The sequence below is a fragment of the Marmota monax genome, unplaced genomic scaffold (assembly GCF_021218885.2).
Source record: "Marmota monax isolate L192 unplaced genomic scaffold, Marmota_monax_Labrador192_F-V1.1 WCK01_AAM20220418_F8-fsc00087, whole genome shotgun sequence".
NCBI lineage: Eukaryota > Metazoa > Chordata > Mammalia > Rodentia > Sciuridae > Marmota > Marmota monax.
The window spans coordinates 6,063,191-6,071,469 of NW_026693476.1; the positions used below are offsets into that span (position 1 = coordinate 6,063,191).

An 8,279-nucleotide genomic window follows, 5' to 3' on the forward strand; every position below is an offset into this window, starting at 1 on the left:
TATTTTTATGTGGTGCTGAGGATCAAACCCAGTGCCTCACGCACGCTAGGTGAGTGCCCTACCTCTGAGCCCCAGCCCCAACCCTCATACTAGTTTTTCTAAATGTTAGTATTTATTACTTCTTAAGACTTGAGCCTTAATTCTTATGAGTTGCATTATCACCTTGTTTCTGGAAATGAGCTCCTTGCACAGAGGAACCCTGGGGAAGTGTACCTTTAATGGGATCAGCAAGGTCATGAAACAAATATACAGCATCAGTTCCAACCCTGTGCACGCGCTCTCGCGGCCTTCCAGCCAAAGACTTTCCTGGGTCAGACAGGGGTTACCTCTGGAGGGAATTGCAAACTGGAAAGCCCTGCGGAAACGCCTAGAACAGGCTTCTGGAGGGGCAGGCTTACAGAAAACAGAGAACAAAATACTCACAAGGAGAAATTGGCTACAGGATGATCACTTTTGATGCTTTTTAGTGCTTCCAACCCCACTGTACCAGTGGAATGTACCCTGCCTGAATTATAGCAGCTTTAAAAAAATCTCTTCCTCACTATCACCACATACATATGTCTGTGTGTATATATATATGTATGCACGACACCTAAAATTTAGCACCATGAATTCTCACTGCTACTGCAAAACTGTGTTTCTTCTCAACCCTCTTGACGTACACCACATCTCAAAGAGGCTTTGGAAGTCTTCCAGAGCCCGGTTATGCTGGGGGGGGGTACAAACCCACCTATCTCCCGTCTCCCTATAATTTCTTCAATAACTTCAGCGTGGAGTGACATTGGTTTACCAAGGAAAAGCTAACAGATTTTTTTCTATAAATAACTGGTTGGCAGTGCTGTGGTGACAATTTATATAATAGAACTCATGCTTAAATAATAAGGTAACAGCTTTGAACTGTGATTTTTTAAAATGTTTTATTGAAATGTAGACTGATTAACAGGCAAGATTCTTCTTCTAATTATTTTAATTAGAGGCTCTTAATGACTAGAAGCCATAGAAATAAAAACACGTCAAAATTACATTTTTAATGAAGAGGCACCTGGAAACCTTGACTTCTCCAACCCAAGTTGAGATGATCGATTGTTACCTGGAAACAATGCCTATGTGCAGAGAAGTTAGGGAGGAGTTCATTGGGGGGATAGAATTATTTATGGTCTGATTTTTCTATGAATGCAGGTAAGGTAAAGAAAACCTGTCGTAACATAAAATGAGCAGTGGACTCAGAGACTGATTTCCAGCTCTGTTAAACGGCTTGGCCGTGAGTCCACTTTACCTTTCGTGGTCTCAGTTTTTCACATGTCAAATGTGGAAGATGAAATTCATGGACTTTGAACTTCCTGTTTTAATTCCATCACTCCATGATTTCATTATTGTATTATAAAGAATAATAGCTGGGCCTGGTGGTCCACATCCGTAATCCCAGCAGTTCAGGAGGCTGAGGCAGGAGGATCATGAGTTCAAAGCCAGCCTCAGCAATTTAGCAAGGTCCTAAGCAACTTAGCCAGACCCTGTCTCTAAATAAAAAATTAAAAAGGGCTGAGGATGTGGCTCAGTGGTTGAGCACCCTTGGGTTCAATCCTCAGTACAAAATAATAATAATAATAATAATAATAATAATAATAAACCTTGAGTGAAAATAGATTGAGCATATCTGTTATTAAATATTAACTTGTATGCACACATAGTAATAGGACTTCTCAGGGAATTTAGAAACTAAATTGGACCTGTACCCATGTGCCCAACACTGCACTATGTACCAGGTATGTGTAGGTGGGTGAGGCTGCAGGCATCCATTCCCTCATTCATTTCCTAAGCAAATACATATTTGCATATAACAGAGAAGCTTTCACTGATAAGGTAACATGTGAAGAGCAATCTACAGAGAATGAGAGGTGAGCCATACAGATTACCTTGGGGGAAAGCATTTCAACAGCGAAAGAATAAGCCAAAGGCTCTGAGGTAGGAGGCGGTCTTTTTGTTCAAGGATTAGCCAGGAGGCCAGGAGGGCTAAAGCAAAGCAAGCTGGGAGCCAAGCAACCCAAGACGGAGTCACCGAGGTAGCTAAGAGGTAGGTCACGTAAGCCTAAAAAAGGTATCAGTTTTCAGCGCAAGTTTGCATTTCTGTCTGTCTTCAGACATCATCTCTACACATATGTCTCGTCTGTCACTCTATCTTCTTTTTTTTTTTTTTTTTTTTTTTTAGGAATTCCTATTAGGGCCTTGCTGGGGTGGCTCACCTATTTTCTGTTTCCTAACTGACATTTCCTAGTTTTAATCTCTTTATCATCCTAGGTTGCATTTTGGGTGAGTTTCTCAATAGCATTTTCCAATTCTTAATTATCTGTTCGAATATGTCCAGTCTAGAGTTTACCCCATTGGTTGTGATTAAAAAAAAAAATATATATATATATATATATATATATATATATTAGTTGTAGACAGACACAATACCTTTATTTTAGTTATATATTTTTTATGTGGGGCCTAGGGTTGAACCCAGTGCCTCACACTTGGGAGGCAAGCGCTCCACCACTGAGCTACAGCCCCAACCCTCCTTGTGATTTTTAATTCAGTGATTGTATTTTTTTTTCTTCCCAGCATTTCCTGTTAGTTATTTTTTATACTTACTGGTCCTTGTTTCATCTGATTATTTTGTTTCAGAATTTCATGTTCTTTTTTTATGACAGCTAGTCCCCCCCCCATCTCTTTGAATATCTTAGACATACCTATTTTCAGGACATTTTCTTGTTAATTTATTGTTTTCATCTCATCTGTAGTAGACATAACTCCTAGTTTAATTTTTGGTTTGTGTGTATGCATGTTTGTTTGGGGGACTGAACTCAGGGACACTCTAGCACTGAGTTATACTCCCAGCCCTTTTTATTATTTTATTTTGAAACAGTGTCTCACTAAATGGTTGAGGCTGACCTCTAACTTGCCATCCTCCTGCCCCAGCCTCCCTAGTGCTGGGATTACAGCCTCCTTCTGTCTTTCATCTTAGTTTTCTCCCTGTGGTTTGGAGTTCAGGGTAGGAGGCTCATTGTGAGTAGAAAGTCTTACGGTTTCTCTCTCTCTGTTCTCCCAGACTACAACAATTTTGTGGTTGCTTTATCTTGGCCCCTCAGGTCCCAGTGTATAGTTCCAGCCTTTTGTTTAGTTTGGGTTTTGTTTGTTTTTTCCTCTCTCTAGCAGTTTGGAAGCTCCTGTCCCTTGAAATTGAAAAGGACCCAGTTGTCCACCCAGCGGGCCCCTTGACCATGTCTCCCCTTCATTATTTCCCACCTTTTGATATACCCGGATGTATCCTCTCAGAGCTCCAGGCAGGGATCCAGGGATCCTCTTTTCACTCTCCTTTTGTAGGTGGGGGCATCTGTAGGAGTTCTAGCTCCACTCAGTGGGGCTGGCTGCATGTGCCCTACCCTGTACTTAGGGCACATTGATCCCTGTTACCACACCAGACATTACCAGTTCACAGCCTGTGCCCGCGGCCACACCTAGTAGCCTGAGCTTTAACCTTGCTTATAATTTGGGGGTTTTGCTTTGTTTCAAGTCCTAAAGAGATTTAATTTATTTTTTTTTTAGTATGGACATTTGTATTTAAGCTTCTTTTAAAATATTTTTATCTCCATTGTGATGTGTTTGATATTTGGAGCCCAGGGACAGGGTGTGGACATAGCAGTGTGTACTTATATGCCATCTCTAATAGCAGTCTGTTCAGGAAGAATCCGAGTCACAAGATAGGCCTTATCTAAGGCACGTTGAGGCCCTGCCTGGCAGGGTAGTGTGCACCTAAAATATGAGGGACTCAGGAGGCCAAGGCAGGAGGATCTCAAGTATGAGGCCAGCTTCAGCAATTTAGTAAAACCCTGTTTCAAAAACTAAAATGGGGATGTAGCACAGGGCCCGATGGACTAGGTACTCAACAATCAGTGTGTAATAAGTGAATAAATATCGGGCAGATAAATTCAAGTGTGGGGGGAAAAAACGCATTGATTACAGAAACTGATAGAAACCCCTGTTCTTCTACCTTCTTCCCATCAACGCCTCGGAGTCCATCACAGTCTCAAAACCACACAACAAATGCTCCACTTGAAAGTCTCCCGCGGCGTTGCCGGCACCACAGACAGCTGTCTGTTTTTCAATTCTCTTCTCGGAAACCTCTCTGCAGTGCGCTCACATCCTTGGCTTTGGCGGCACCACACTGTCCTGTCCTGAAGGCTTTGTGACAGCTACTAGGTTGGACAGCCGAAGACACAACACACAGGTTATAAGCAAGCCTTTGGCCAGGAGCCTGAACAGGGAGTGACCTGGCAAAACCTGTGCTTTAGAAAATCAGATGTGACCGCGAGAGGCAGGGCAGACGGGAACGGGCCAGATTGGAGGCAGGGACAGGCTTCAAGACAATGGCAGCTAACTCAGCCTCACAGGTCTGTCAGGGATCTTTCTTGCCCGTGAGGCATTTCCTGATCTACCGGTCTCCTTAGCACTCGGTTTGCTGCCTAGGATACCAGTCCCTCTTCCTAGGACCAGGCCCCTCTGACTGACACTTTGTATAATCTTGCCAGACCGGTGCTCTGGGACTAGTTCTTGTCTCTGACATCCCAGCCTGCTGTCTGGGATACAGGTGTATGTGAGGAAGTCTCCGAAGAATGGCCACCTCCCCACTCATCTCCCCTACAGTGACTTCTCCTCCCGCCCCCCCCCGCTCCCCCCCCCCACCGCACCACAGTACAACAGGCCTCAGTGCCAGCCGCCTATAGGCACAGAGACCAGGCAATGATTCAGGGCCACGGTTTTTGCTCTGGCATACGACACTATGAGAGGGTCAGGGGGACAGGCCTGCCATAAATCCAAACCCCCCCAGTGACTTCTGAAGTGAGGCCTGATTGGAGCTGGAGCAGCCGGCAAGTGATGTAAACTAGGTCTCAGGAAGAGGGTCCCCAAGATAGAAACCCAGTAGCCATCCTGGAGCACAGGATGATGAGGGTAAGTGCAGTCAATGATGCACAAAGCTTGTTATTCAAATGGAGGCATCGGCCAGGGCTGGACTCTCAGTCGGGTGACCAGAAATTCCTACTCTCTGACGTCCAGATTGGTCATGAGAATGACGGCAAGGGTTTAGTTTATAGGTACATATATTCAAATGGCCCAGGTATTTGGACATCAGAGGGACATCAGAGTTAGGAAACCAGGCCTAGAGTAGAGAGTACCGTGTGTGTGTGTTCTATATATAACACACCAATGTAATTCATACAGAGTGAGTTATTTCTGTATATCGAACTGTTACAGGTACAAAGATTGTGACTCAGAATCTTCTCTCCCTACAGGTTCTTTCTTAGTCTAAAATCGTTGCCGTGTAGTACTCGTGTCCTTTTTCGAACTTCCTGAATTGCTTGAGAGCTTCTTTCCTAGGGGTTGTCTCTGACATCCCAGCCTCCTCTCTGGGATACAGCCTAGGGGTCGGCTGGGGACAGTACAGACCCTCTTTGAAGGCAGTAGTCAATAGACAACTCACATAAAATGACGACTTTTCTTCCACCAGCCCGTCTGGGTGGGAGCCCTGATTCACTGCACTCAAAATGTTTTCTTATTAATTCCATCGCTCCCTTCCTTCCTTCCTAAGTTGCGTTATCTAAGTCCTGGCCCCCTGAGTAACCCTTCTCCCTCTCTATTTCAGAGGCAGTAGAGTATCTTCCCTAACAACCTACACTGTTTGGAGTTGGGAAGGAGAGAAGGACCCGGGACTGGGTCCAGGAGACCCACACACACATCAGGACACCCGCTCAACCTGCTTGGCCGAAGGTGCCTGACCGTGTTTTTCTGTTGCTGCTGCTACTCTTTCCCAACACTTTAGTGGAACTCAGGCATTTTATCCCATTGAGATAATTGATTCATCATCTGGTTCAAATCCCTGCATTTCCTGAGTGGATGATACAAGTCATTAAAAAAGCAGGGAGCTGGCTCTGCTACAAGGAACTGACAGGGATTTCATGTTCTTTTAGACTCATCTCATCCATCCATGACCTCTGAGTCCAAAATCACTTCCACTCCTTCCTGGCTTTGAGTCTCACCTTTATTTTGCTTTGAATCAAAGTTGATTGGGTCATATACCCGCATAGACAGTTGTCTTCTAGAAACTGGCTTATATGGGCTTGAAAGAGAGACAGATGTGTTCTCTCTCTCTCCCTTCTGCCTCCCCCCACCCTCCTTCCACTCTTTGCTCCGCATCGCGGTGGTTTGTACAGTGTGCTGTACACACTTGGGCTATTTCAGGAGATGCTATTCTTTCAACCCAAAATGGTTTGGTTGTTTGAGAAAGGCTAAAAGAGCTTAAAAAAAAAAAGTGATTCATTGATTCCTCTTCCTCTGCTCCCTCCTGCACATACACCACATGATCAGAATATACCAGACGATCGTGTGCCAGATCCCGAGCCACTGTTTACAAACACCCAGGAGTAAATTCACTCCCTTCTTGGGACTTGTGTAACCTAGGATGGAATTTTCAGTCTTTCCCCTTGCGGTGCTCAGCAGCCATTCATTCTACCCGTAATTAATGAACGACGAGCCCTTTATTGGAAACCTGGTAACTGGGACCAGCCTGATGTGGAACAAGTCCCCCAATAGCACCTGTGTGTCGTGTGGAGCACAGGACACGTGAGCTTTCCAGAGTGAACCTTCATGTAACTAAATCATTCCCTGCAGCTTCCCCGTTCACTCCTGTCCCTTGGTATCATCCGGGAGAAATGTTCTTGCCGCTGGTCAGGGCTCCTCCTCTCTTATCTCCTCTCTTCCTCTTGGCAATCGGTAAAACAGCTCCCCTCGGGTTTTTGAGTCTTTCCTGGGTGTTCTCTTATCTCTGATTACTCTGTGCCCCTTTATTCATCTCAGTGTTGTTGCACACACACAAAAAAACCCTTCAGAAGAGGCTGTGGAGTGGTTTCCTGCGGCTTCCTGTTGTGAGGAAGCCTTTTCAGTTTGCTTTGTTCTTCAAGTGTTTGGGAACCTGGCTGGTGGGATCGCTGAGGAGGCCAAGTGGGCCTGGCTGCTGCTCACCTGGCCTCTCCAGCGCCCCAGCCCAGCAGCTTGCCCTCTCTCTCCCGTCTGATTCGTTGGGCCATTGTCTCCCCACGGACATGGCCCTGGATCTCATCCCCACAGGCCACCTGTGCTTCCCAAAATAAACAGGGGACAAATTCAACTGGAGTTGAGTGCCAGCTCCCATGGATGCCAGGCCCTACTCTAGGTGCTGGTGACACTCGGTCCTAGAGACCTAGATGCTCGCAGCCTCCAGGGGACCATACACATGCAGATTCAACAGCTGTGATCCTGTCATTGGTGAGGGTTAGGACAGCTGTAGGCGTGGCACTAGAGGAGCACCCAGGACCCCAGAGGACTCTCCAGCAAAAACATGGGAAAGAAAAGTTGGATTCTAGAAGCACTGCTGGTAGGGTCCGACCACACGGAAACTCGGATGTGTGTGTGGGAAGGCAACTGGAGGGGCTGGGAGGACAGGGGCCTGGGGGACGTGCTATTCGGACTGCCTTGAGGATTGAACAATAGAGGATGATCATGCACCAGCCCTAGCAAGTAGGAATTTTCCAGCCAAATAAGGAAGGAAAGGCTGTCATTGGTAGAGGACAAATGGAATTGCAGGAGCACAGAGGCAGGAGAGAGCGTGGTGCTCAGGAACCCGTCAGCGTGACAGGGTGAGGGGCCTGCTGGGGCAGAGGGTTCTGTGGGTGGAGAAGCTGGGGCAGGCAGGGGAGAAGGGGAGGGTCCAGGGGAGAGCTGCCCGGGAGCACCCATGGAGGGTCGGTGTGAGGACCAGGAAGGTTTGGGGCTATTCCCTCCAAGTAGCCAGAAGATGTTCTAAAGCAATGTGTTTTCAAACTCTTTGGCCACGCCCACAATTTTTTTTCAGAGCAAATCAATATACACACATTGAAGATTCACTCTCACTACATGATTCACCCTTATGCTCTCTGTTTCACCCTGTCTTATTTCTCCCCTTCCAGTTTCACCTTTTACAAATTCTACTCATGACTATCTAAACTTATCTCGTGACCCAATGTGACATAGCTCCACGTATGAAACTGATCTAAAGGGTGAGTGTAAGCGGAGGAGTGTAACCCAGACAAACACCCGGGTTAAACAGAGAGCTGATCAGAGAATATGGCAGATTCTGTCCCTCAGGAGTCACATTTTGAATGGTAACCAGAGTGCAGGAGTCTAGGCCCTGGTCAGGGAAAAGAGAACAGGGCCCAAACTTCAGGATC

At 46.2% G+C, this 8,279-nt stretch overlaps 1 non-coding gene across 1 annotated transcript; it reads right to left on the reverse strand.

The window, feature by feature from the left end:
* Positions 1 to 4,727: 4,727 nt before the first annotated feature.
* LOC124102061 (small nucleolar RNA SNORA42/SNORA80 family) lies at positions 4,728 to 4,865 on the reverse strand. The gene has a single exon (XR_006854792.1). It is a non-coding gene; the product is annotated as a small nucleolar RNA SNORA42/SNORA80 family (small nucleolar RNA).
* Between the last annotated feature and the right edge of the window lie 3,414 nt (positions 4,866 to 8,279).